The sequence below is a fragment of the Mus caroli genome, chromosome 14 (genome assembly GCF_900094665.2).
Source record: "Mus caroli chromosome 14, CAROLI_EIJ_v1.1, whole genome shotgun sequence".
Taxonomy (NCBI): domain Eukaryota; kingdom Metazoa; phylum Chordata; class Mammalia; order Rodentia; family Muridae; genus Mus; species Mus caroli.
The window spans coordinates 4,391,046-4,399,898 of record NC_034583.1 but is presented as its reverse complement, the minus strand read 5'-3'; the positions used below and the strand labels follow the sequence as shown (position 1 = coordinate 4,399,898).

The following is an 8,853-nucleotide window of genomic DNA, read 5'->3' as shown; positions in this document are numbered from 1 at the left end:
GCAGTATGGAAGTGTAAGCTGAATAAACCCTTTCTTCCCTAACTTGCTTCTTGGTCATGATGTTTGTGCAGGAATAGAAACCTTGACTAAGACAGGGCCTGAGAGGTATTTGAGCTGGTCAGCACACTGGCTCTTCTAGACTCATGACATTGAGTGGGGGCTTACCACAACTCCCACAACCAGGGCCAGCTTTATCCTGCTGCCCAGGTGAGGTGCAAGGCCTACTTTTTTGAGAAGTGGTAGCTGGTAAAGGAGATGGCCAATTCTCTCTCCCATAACCCTGGGCCCAGCTCTCCTGCCTACTGTAGATGGTGAGGGATGAGAGATAGAGAGATGGCATCTCTCCTTCATCTGAGCTACCACCCAGCAGACAAGTGTCAAGCCACAGTCATGCCCTCCAGGCTGGCTCATCCACAACCCCCTCATCCAGGGCCAGCTTTACTGTGCTTCCCAAGCAAGGTGCAGGGCTTGCTCTCCTGAGTGCTGCTGCCTAGGTGAGGTGCAGGGTCTACTCTCCTGAGTGCTGCAGTAGGTGAGGGACAGGGTTGTCACTATGATGACTTTGGGGCCAGCTCTGCTGCTTGCCATTGGTAGCAAAGGGGGTAGTCATCTCCCTCTCCCCATGTCATCATTTAGCAGACAAGAAAGAGGGGCAGCTTCCCCATGCTCATGCCTTCAGGATCATCTCACCCATGTCTCTGATATCAGGGTCAGCCCTGCTATGCTGCCCAGGTGTGATGTTGGATTTGCTCTACCAAGTGGTACAGCTGGTGAGGGGTAGGGCCAGCGCTCCTGCTCTCATGACCCCAGAGCCATGTCTCCTGCCTGCCATAGGTGATGAAGGGTGAAGGAGGAGGAGGAGGAAGAGGAGGAGGAGGGAGGACATTGCTCCCCTGTCCATGCCTCTACATGGGAAATGAGTGGTAGGACCAGGTCCCTTATGCTTATATCCTTAGTGGCTGGGTCACCTAACAATTCCTGCAATGTGCGGGACCTCTCTCCACAGCTGACAAGGGGTAGGGCCAGCGCTCCTGCTCTCCTGATTCCAGGGCAAACTCTTACGATGCCTAGGTGAGGGATGGGGCCAGTCCTGAACAGCCCTTAGATAACAACATGCCCCCAGGTGGCAGCCAAGGCCAGGGATGTTTCCCTAGCCTTTTGGTGGTAACAGACCTCTGCTGTAGCAGGGCCATGGACCCAGGTGTGGTTCTGGGTGGCAGCACAGGCCAGGATCTCACCATGGTCCCAGGTGGCATCACCAGCTACTTACATAGTATTGTTCCTCACTACCCTCCAGGCTCTAGTTCTGCCTCTCTTCATTGTATCCACATACTTCTGTTTCTTTTTCTTTTCCATTTCTCTACCACTTATTTGCTCCTCTTAGTGGCTCCTGGGGTCTCTGAATGTCTGATGATCATCTCAGACTTGTTTTCTTCAGGAAATGTTAGGTCACTAAACATTCAGATGATCATAGGTCAGAACACTGAATGTAGATATAGCCCATCTCCTCTCTGACACCTACTATGGTACATATGACACAGCTTTCATACCTGCAACACTTCTAGAGGTAGGCATTTTTAGTTTTTGAGACTACAACTCATAGAAATGTCTGGGCACAAGTCTATCTTAGTTATGGCTGTAATGAAAACATACAATAAATAGAATGGCTAAAACAAGTATTATTTCTTTTCTTGTTTGGAGGCTGGGAGTCCAGGATCAGGGTGGCATCTGGTGAGGGCTCTGTTCAGACACCTTCATATATTCTAATGTGTTGGAAGGATGGCAAGAGAGCTCCCTGGGATTTTCATTCATGCAGATAGGGTCTCACTATGTATCATTGAGAGGAACTATCCGTATAGAACAAGCTGGCATTGAACTCTCAAAGATCAACCTGTTTCTGTTTTCCACGAGCTGAGATTAAAGGTGTGTGCCACTGTGTCTATCCCTTTGGGATCCCCCTCCCCTTTTTCATAAAGGCACTTAATACTATTCATTATGATATGACCCAAATGCCCTAACTCTTAATTCCACCATATTGGATATCAAGTCTTGGCACTAAGAATTTGTTAGCATGTATAGTTAGTGCAAAGCATCTCTCTTTGGCTATGTTTTTGTTCTCCTAGGTAAATAGCTGGTTGTGCAATGGTTAGATCACAGAGTACATAGGTTCTTAGTTCAAAGTAATTTTTTTCTTTTATAGGATATTTGACGTTTATTATCCTTGTGCCAGGCAACAAGTAGAGGCTACTATCAGTGCTGAGCCTTACAGTACACGGGGCATTCCATCAGTAAAGGCTCACCCAAAATACCAATGATGTTCAAATTGTGAAACTTAAGGTTACATGTATGGTTAACTCTTTTTTTTTTTTTTTTATTTTTGGCCTCCATTGACTGGACCAAAGGCTTTGAATGTATGCTAAGTTTGTGCCACATCCCTGAGCTACATTCTCTCAGTGTTTCAGAAAGTGTTAAACTATTTTCTAAAGTCATTGAACTATTTTGTATTTCCACTAGCAGTGTATCAACTTATTATTCTTCCAACATGCTTGCCAATAACCTGGTGATATGTGTCTTTTTACTTCCTAAGGCCACGTATTATGATTTTACTGGTCCTTGTTGATTATTGTAATTGAACATTTTTTTATGCTCGCATATCACTTTTAGTGAAATGTATAGATGCTGTTTGGTTTGTACTGAATATATAGCCCTTTTGCACTACCATGGAGTGAAAACCAATGTTAATCCATTCTAAGTCAAAGACCAGCTACATTTTTTTGAAGATTTTGACAACTATATTCTTGAGGGATATTGGGGAGAAGTTTTTTAGAAGATGTTTTTCTCTGGATTTTATTATTTATATAATAGTAACCAGATAAAATGAGCCATAAAGAATTTTTTCTTCTCTAAGTGGACTTAAGACTGTTATTTATTTTTTTCTGTAAATGTTGGATAGAATTTATTAGTGGAACCATCTGGATCAAGAGCTATCTTTGCAGTTTTTTAAATTATAAATTCAAATATACATTCCTAATAATTGTGCATCATTCAAATTTTAGCATATTTTTCTATCAATTTTTATGAGTTATGTTCTTTAAAATATAACATACATACCCCTCCCACCTAGATGGCTCAACAGGTTAAGGTGCTTGCTGCCAAGCCTGACAATCTGAGCTCAATCCCATGGACTCACATAGAAGAAAAGAGGCGCAGATCCCACAAATTGTCCTCTGATCTCCACATGCATATCATAGCACACGGGTACACATAAGTATGCAAGAGTGGCTGCACCCTCCCCCCAATGTAATAAAAAAGGAAAACTGCTCATTTTGTTTGGCTTGCCAGTGTTGTGGAGGTAAAAGTTGTTTGTAACATTCTGTATTATGCTGTTAGTTTTAGAAGGAAAAAAATTTACAAAAACTTTCCCTCATTCCTCAAGGTAATAATTTCAGATTTTCCTCTTATTTTTGCCAGTCTTATTAGTGATCTTATCAGTTTGGTTACTCTTTACATAGAACCAGGTCTTTGTTCTGAAAATTTTCAACATCTTTGTTTTATACTATTGCTTTCTATTCTATTTTCTTTGCATATAATTTTGTTTTTCCTAGATTCTTATGAAGAGAATTTCCTCTTTGGTTTTATCATTTTCTTCATTATGATCACCACCATTTAACATGTCTTTTATCTTTTCAGCAAGACTTTAGCACACTATAAATTTTCATGTGATTCCATTTGAAATATTTTCCAAATAGAGCATGGGTTATTTAGAAATATATTGTGTAATTTGTCAGAGGTTTGTGGCCCATGCCTATAATCTGAAAGGCCTAAGCATAAGGATAATATGTGTTCATGGCTCTCTTGAGCTAGATTGTGGCAGGATTCTGTCTGTAGGCCTCATGTACCCCACTATAGCTCTGAAGGAGTCATAACACATTGGCAGGTCACGAGGTCATTCCACAGTGTCAAAAGGTTGGATACCCTTGACAGACATAGATCACAGAGTTGCTGTGTCTCCTCTGTGCTTTTAGGGTTGAACCTGAGAGAACAATTCCCTAACCTTTTGCTAAAGTGGAGTAATTCCTTCAAAGGCATTCTCAACCCAGGCTCCCCTCTTTTACGTGAATTTGCTGTTCATAGGTTGGGGAAGTCAGTGTGTGAGTTCTTGCCCTCTGGGCTTTTCTATTGCTCCTGTGAAGGATGTGAGGCTTTATGACTTCATAGGCATGAATCACCTTATAGACACTTTTATTGCAGTATGCTTGTTGGCAGCATTAAGTGTCCTTCTCTTTCCTTGCCATTTTCATGTCTTTTTGTTGTACTCAAAAACCCTTTCTCATTGTAGATATGCATGAGAATACTGAGCAGAAGGTGTGGCATAGCCTGAACACAATGTCATCTTGAGACTTCTACTGCTTATGTCTCTAAGCCTCCTATTTTTCAGTCTAGCCTCACTGAAAGTTCTCAGTCCATGAGCAGAATCTAGTAAAATTCTTCGTTAGAATATATCAAGTAGAATCTATCTGACCTGTGATCAAGCTACCACCACCTGAATTTTTCTTGACATTCTGGTCTCCCAAACTCCCACACGAATGGCTTACTGAGTACTGTTCAGAGTTCTCTAAGGCTCCCGAAACCCACAGCTTCCACCTTCCTTCGTCAGGCTGACCACAGCAGGAAGCAGAAATGTGAATGCAGAAATCTTTCTCCTGTTTATTCCATCTAGAACTCCATAATATGGAATAGGGTCACCCACAGACATGGTGGGTTGCTCCATTGCTGTTACATTTCTCTGGAAACATCCTTGTCAGCACACTCATAAGTGTGTTTCCATAGAAGTTTTAAATCTAAGTCAAGTTCACAGGGAAGATTAACCACTGCATAGGCTATGTAAAATATGATAGCATACTAGAAGTAGATACACAATTAGTTGAAAATATTTTTAATACTTTCAAAACTTACTTATTTAAAACTTTTGCCACTATTATCTTTAAATGTATGATTATATATATATATATATATATATATATATATATATATATTATATGTGGGAGTACATATGCCACAGTACACACCTATAGACACATGGAGGTCAGGAGGTTACTTTCCAGAACCAGTAATCTCCTCCTATTGTGGGCTCAGAGATTGAACTTAGGTCAACAGACTTGTACGGAAAATGCCATTATTAGCTGAGCTGTCTCTCTGGACCTTGCCACCTTTTGAAAAATAAGATAGAATAAGAATCTCCATTTTATCTACTTTATTCTTGGATTCAGTTTTCCCTCACCATACCCGCTAGAACACCTCATTCTTTGAGTATCTTTCTAATTATTTTTTAACATAATAAACAAATATTAACATATATTTATTTCCTTTCTTCTATAAAATAGTAGCATATAATACAAAAATGTTCTGTTCTCTGCTTTTCTCACTGAAAAATATGCCCTGGGATTTTTTTCTAGCTGTGTATTTTCTTGCAATATAGAGTTTCATGTATCATAATTTAAATAATGAAACCTCTATTGATGGACATTTAGATCTTAAAAGATCTTTTCTTATGGAAATTATTGTTGCAAATCATAGTCGTGTAATACATTATTGATCTGTAGGATAATTTCCCATAGGTAGATTGCTATACCAGACAGAATTTGCATTTGTAAGTTGTTAGCTGTGCTAAACGAGTCCCCACTGGCAAGCCTTGAAATTTCTGAAGTGTTCACTTCTGAAGTGCCATGAGTTGTAAAACTAGCTGTAAAAGTTTTTCTTCACAGGGCTGGAGGAAAGTGAAGGAGGATGACACTTTTGAGATCATTTTCAGAAACAACATCAACATTCTTTTTGAATCAAGGAAAGAAGAAATAAAATAAAAAAACTCAGAAGTTTCACTATGTATAATGTGCTGCTCTTGAGTACGTGGATAAATCCTTACCACTGTTTTGTGAGGTTGGTTTGTTTTTCCCATTGAATGAATACTGTAGAACAAAGTCTCAGACAGGCTAAATATCCTGTCCAAGGGTGTGCTGATGAAGTGAGTAGTAGAATCTCGAAGGCCTTTTCTTCTACCTGAGAGATATTCACTTTTCACAATGAGGTTCAAATACACCATGATAGTCAGTCCATCTTATCCCTGAGTTTTGTGTTAGGATGAGCTTCGAGCACAGCCTATGTTGACTACTTCTAATACACTCCAACTTGACTGTACCTCACTGACCACTTTTAATGTACCTCAGCTTGACTGAACCTAGAAACTTACTGTCAGAAGATGGTGCTGAGTTAAATTTCTGGAGTAAAGTTTTCTCATAGTTCTGTAGATTATCTTGTCTAATAATATCATTTCAGTCACATAAAGCTAAGATAATGCAAAAAGATCATTTGCTTGAGGATATAAATTAATTGCTGGAATAAGTCTACCATGAGAAAGAATCCATGTTTTGAGAAGAGTCCTTAATTTCAGCAGTTCATTTCTAGATGACCCAAGGCAATGTATCACCACGACTGTGTCCGCACCCTACTTCAGAATGAGGAGATTCTCATGGATAACTCTCATCACTAAGTACAAAATTCATGATGACTTCTCATGCTGCATGAGTCGTAAGCTCTGTGAAGGAGTAGACTTTGTGTGTAAACAGAGTCCCACATGACTGCTTTCTGCTGTTTATCATGTCTATGACCTCAGGAAGTTGAGGAATTTTTTTTCATCTCCTTTTATTCTATCTGAAAAGATGAAGCCATTAGTCATAAGATAAGTTATCAGTAAAACTTGTATTACAAGGCTGTTGTGAGACTTAAATGAGATCACATGGATAGAACACTTAGCACCAAGCCAGGACATAAGACATACTCATCAGATGCTACCTGCTACCTTTGCATGTTGCTAATCAATTTTTATTCTATGCAGTGATCTCTTTAGCATTGACTGTTGAAGGCAGATTTGTGTACTGTGACAACCAACTTTGTGTGTTTAATATGGCCTTCTGCTTGGCTAAATGGAAACATAGAGGTAAAGTTCTACCTGGTGTTGTCTGTGGTTAGCTTTTGCTTCCTTGAATGTGAGATTTGATTATCTTTGCATGTGTTAGCTATATACCATAAAATCATCCTATCTTCTTAATATCCTCCCACAAACATTTATCTTTTTGACCTTCAGTTGGACTGTAGTGAGACTGCTTGCTCTTGAGTGCCCCTGTCTATCCAATATCATGTGAAACCACCAATGTTTCCATTTCATAGCTGTATCATGGTCACACAGATGCTATAAGCTGTGATTCATCCTCACCACTAGATGGCACTGTAATAGAACACATTTACTGATTAATTGTCTTATGCTCTAGGGAGATAGCCATAGAAACAGGGGCTTAGCCACCAAACCCAGACACTATTGCATATGCCAGCAAGATTTCATTGAAAGGACCCTGATATAGCTGTCTCGTGTGAGGCTATGCCAGTGCCTGGTAAATACAGAAGTGGATGCTCACAGTTATCTATTGGATGGAACACAGGACCCCCAATGGAGGAGCTAGAGAAAGTACCCAAAGGAGCTGAAGGGGTCTGCAACCCTATAGGTGGAACAACAATATGAACTAACCAGTACCCCCGCCCCCTCCCCCAGCTCGTGTTTCTAGCTGCATATGTATCAGAAGATGCCCTAGTCGGCCATCATTGGGAAGAGAGGCCCCTTGGTCTTGCAAACTTTATATGCCTCAGTACAGGGGAACACCAGAGCCAAGAAGTGGGAGTGGGTGGGTAGGAGAGCAGGGTGCAGGGAGGGTATAGTGGACTTTTGGGATAGCATTTGAAATGTAAATGAAGAAAATATCTAATAAAAAAGAAAAAAAGAAGTATACAAAAAAAAAAAAGAGAGAAAGAAACAGGGGCTTAAGGAGTGAAGCTGGACATGAGAAGACTTAAACGAAGAGTGAATTATAAATGTAAGAATTTCATGTTTGGTTTTCATATAGGTTTCTTTAAAAGTTGGTCTTAGTGGTGTAAAGGAGATGAGAGAAAGGGAGTAGGAGAGAGAAAAAAAGGAGAGAGCAGGGGTAGGGTGGGAAGAAGGAAAGAGAAGAGGAGTATTTTAGGCTTTGGACAGCAGGGCTTACTTCTCTTGGATCATGCAATGCCCTTTAAAGTTACACATGGTTCAGAAGGAGCTCTTATTCATTGGTCAGATTGTCTCCTATTCTTTCTATGGGTTTTCACATGGACTAGCATTCTGCTCGCATTCAAGGCAGAACTGGGCAGAAAAAGCCCTCAGTGTGAATGAAAATAAAAAAAAAAAAAGGCTCTTAAACATGTAGCATGACTCTGCATTATCTATTCCAACCTGGTTAACATCAGATGAAAGGTGGATATATGTGGCTCAGGGCGCCAGATGTGTTTGCTACAGCAACCTAGTAAATCATGGACTCTGTAAATTCTTCCCGTTGAAATAAACAAAGAATCCGAATGAACCATCTGCAACTCCTAGTCCTTAGGGGCTACCTAATAGGTATTCTAGCAAATGCTTAGTGAATAAAAATGTAAATGGCTACCTCAGGTTCATGTGAAAGAGACATGTTGCCCTATATGTTTTAGAATAAATGAATTGAAAAATCATTCTATCCCTAGATAAGTATTAGAATATAAGCACATCAGGGGCTAATTATTGTAGGACTGGGAAGAATTTGCTAAAAGGGTATCATAGAGAGGAAATGATACTGAACTGGAAGATATGAAGTGATATTATTTAGGTCACCTTAAATTAAGTATAGGGGATTGATCAACCATTACCCACATGTATGCAGAATCATAGGTTCATGTGTTTGAACTTTTAAGTTACTAATATATTGGTTAATCTCAATTGTCAACTTGATAAAATAT

At 40.0% G+C, this 8,853-nt stretch overlaps 1 non-coding gene across 1 annotated transcript; it reads right to left on the bottom strand.

The window, feature by feature from the left end:
* Positions 1-1,440: 1,440 nt before the first annotated feature.
* Positions 1,441-1,572, bottom strand: LOC115029303. Its single transcript, XR_003834877.1, has one exon. It is a non-coding gene; the product is annotated as a small nucleolar RNA SNORA17 (small nucleolar RNA).
* Between the last annotated feature and the right edge of the window lie 7,281 nt (positions 1,573-8,853).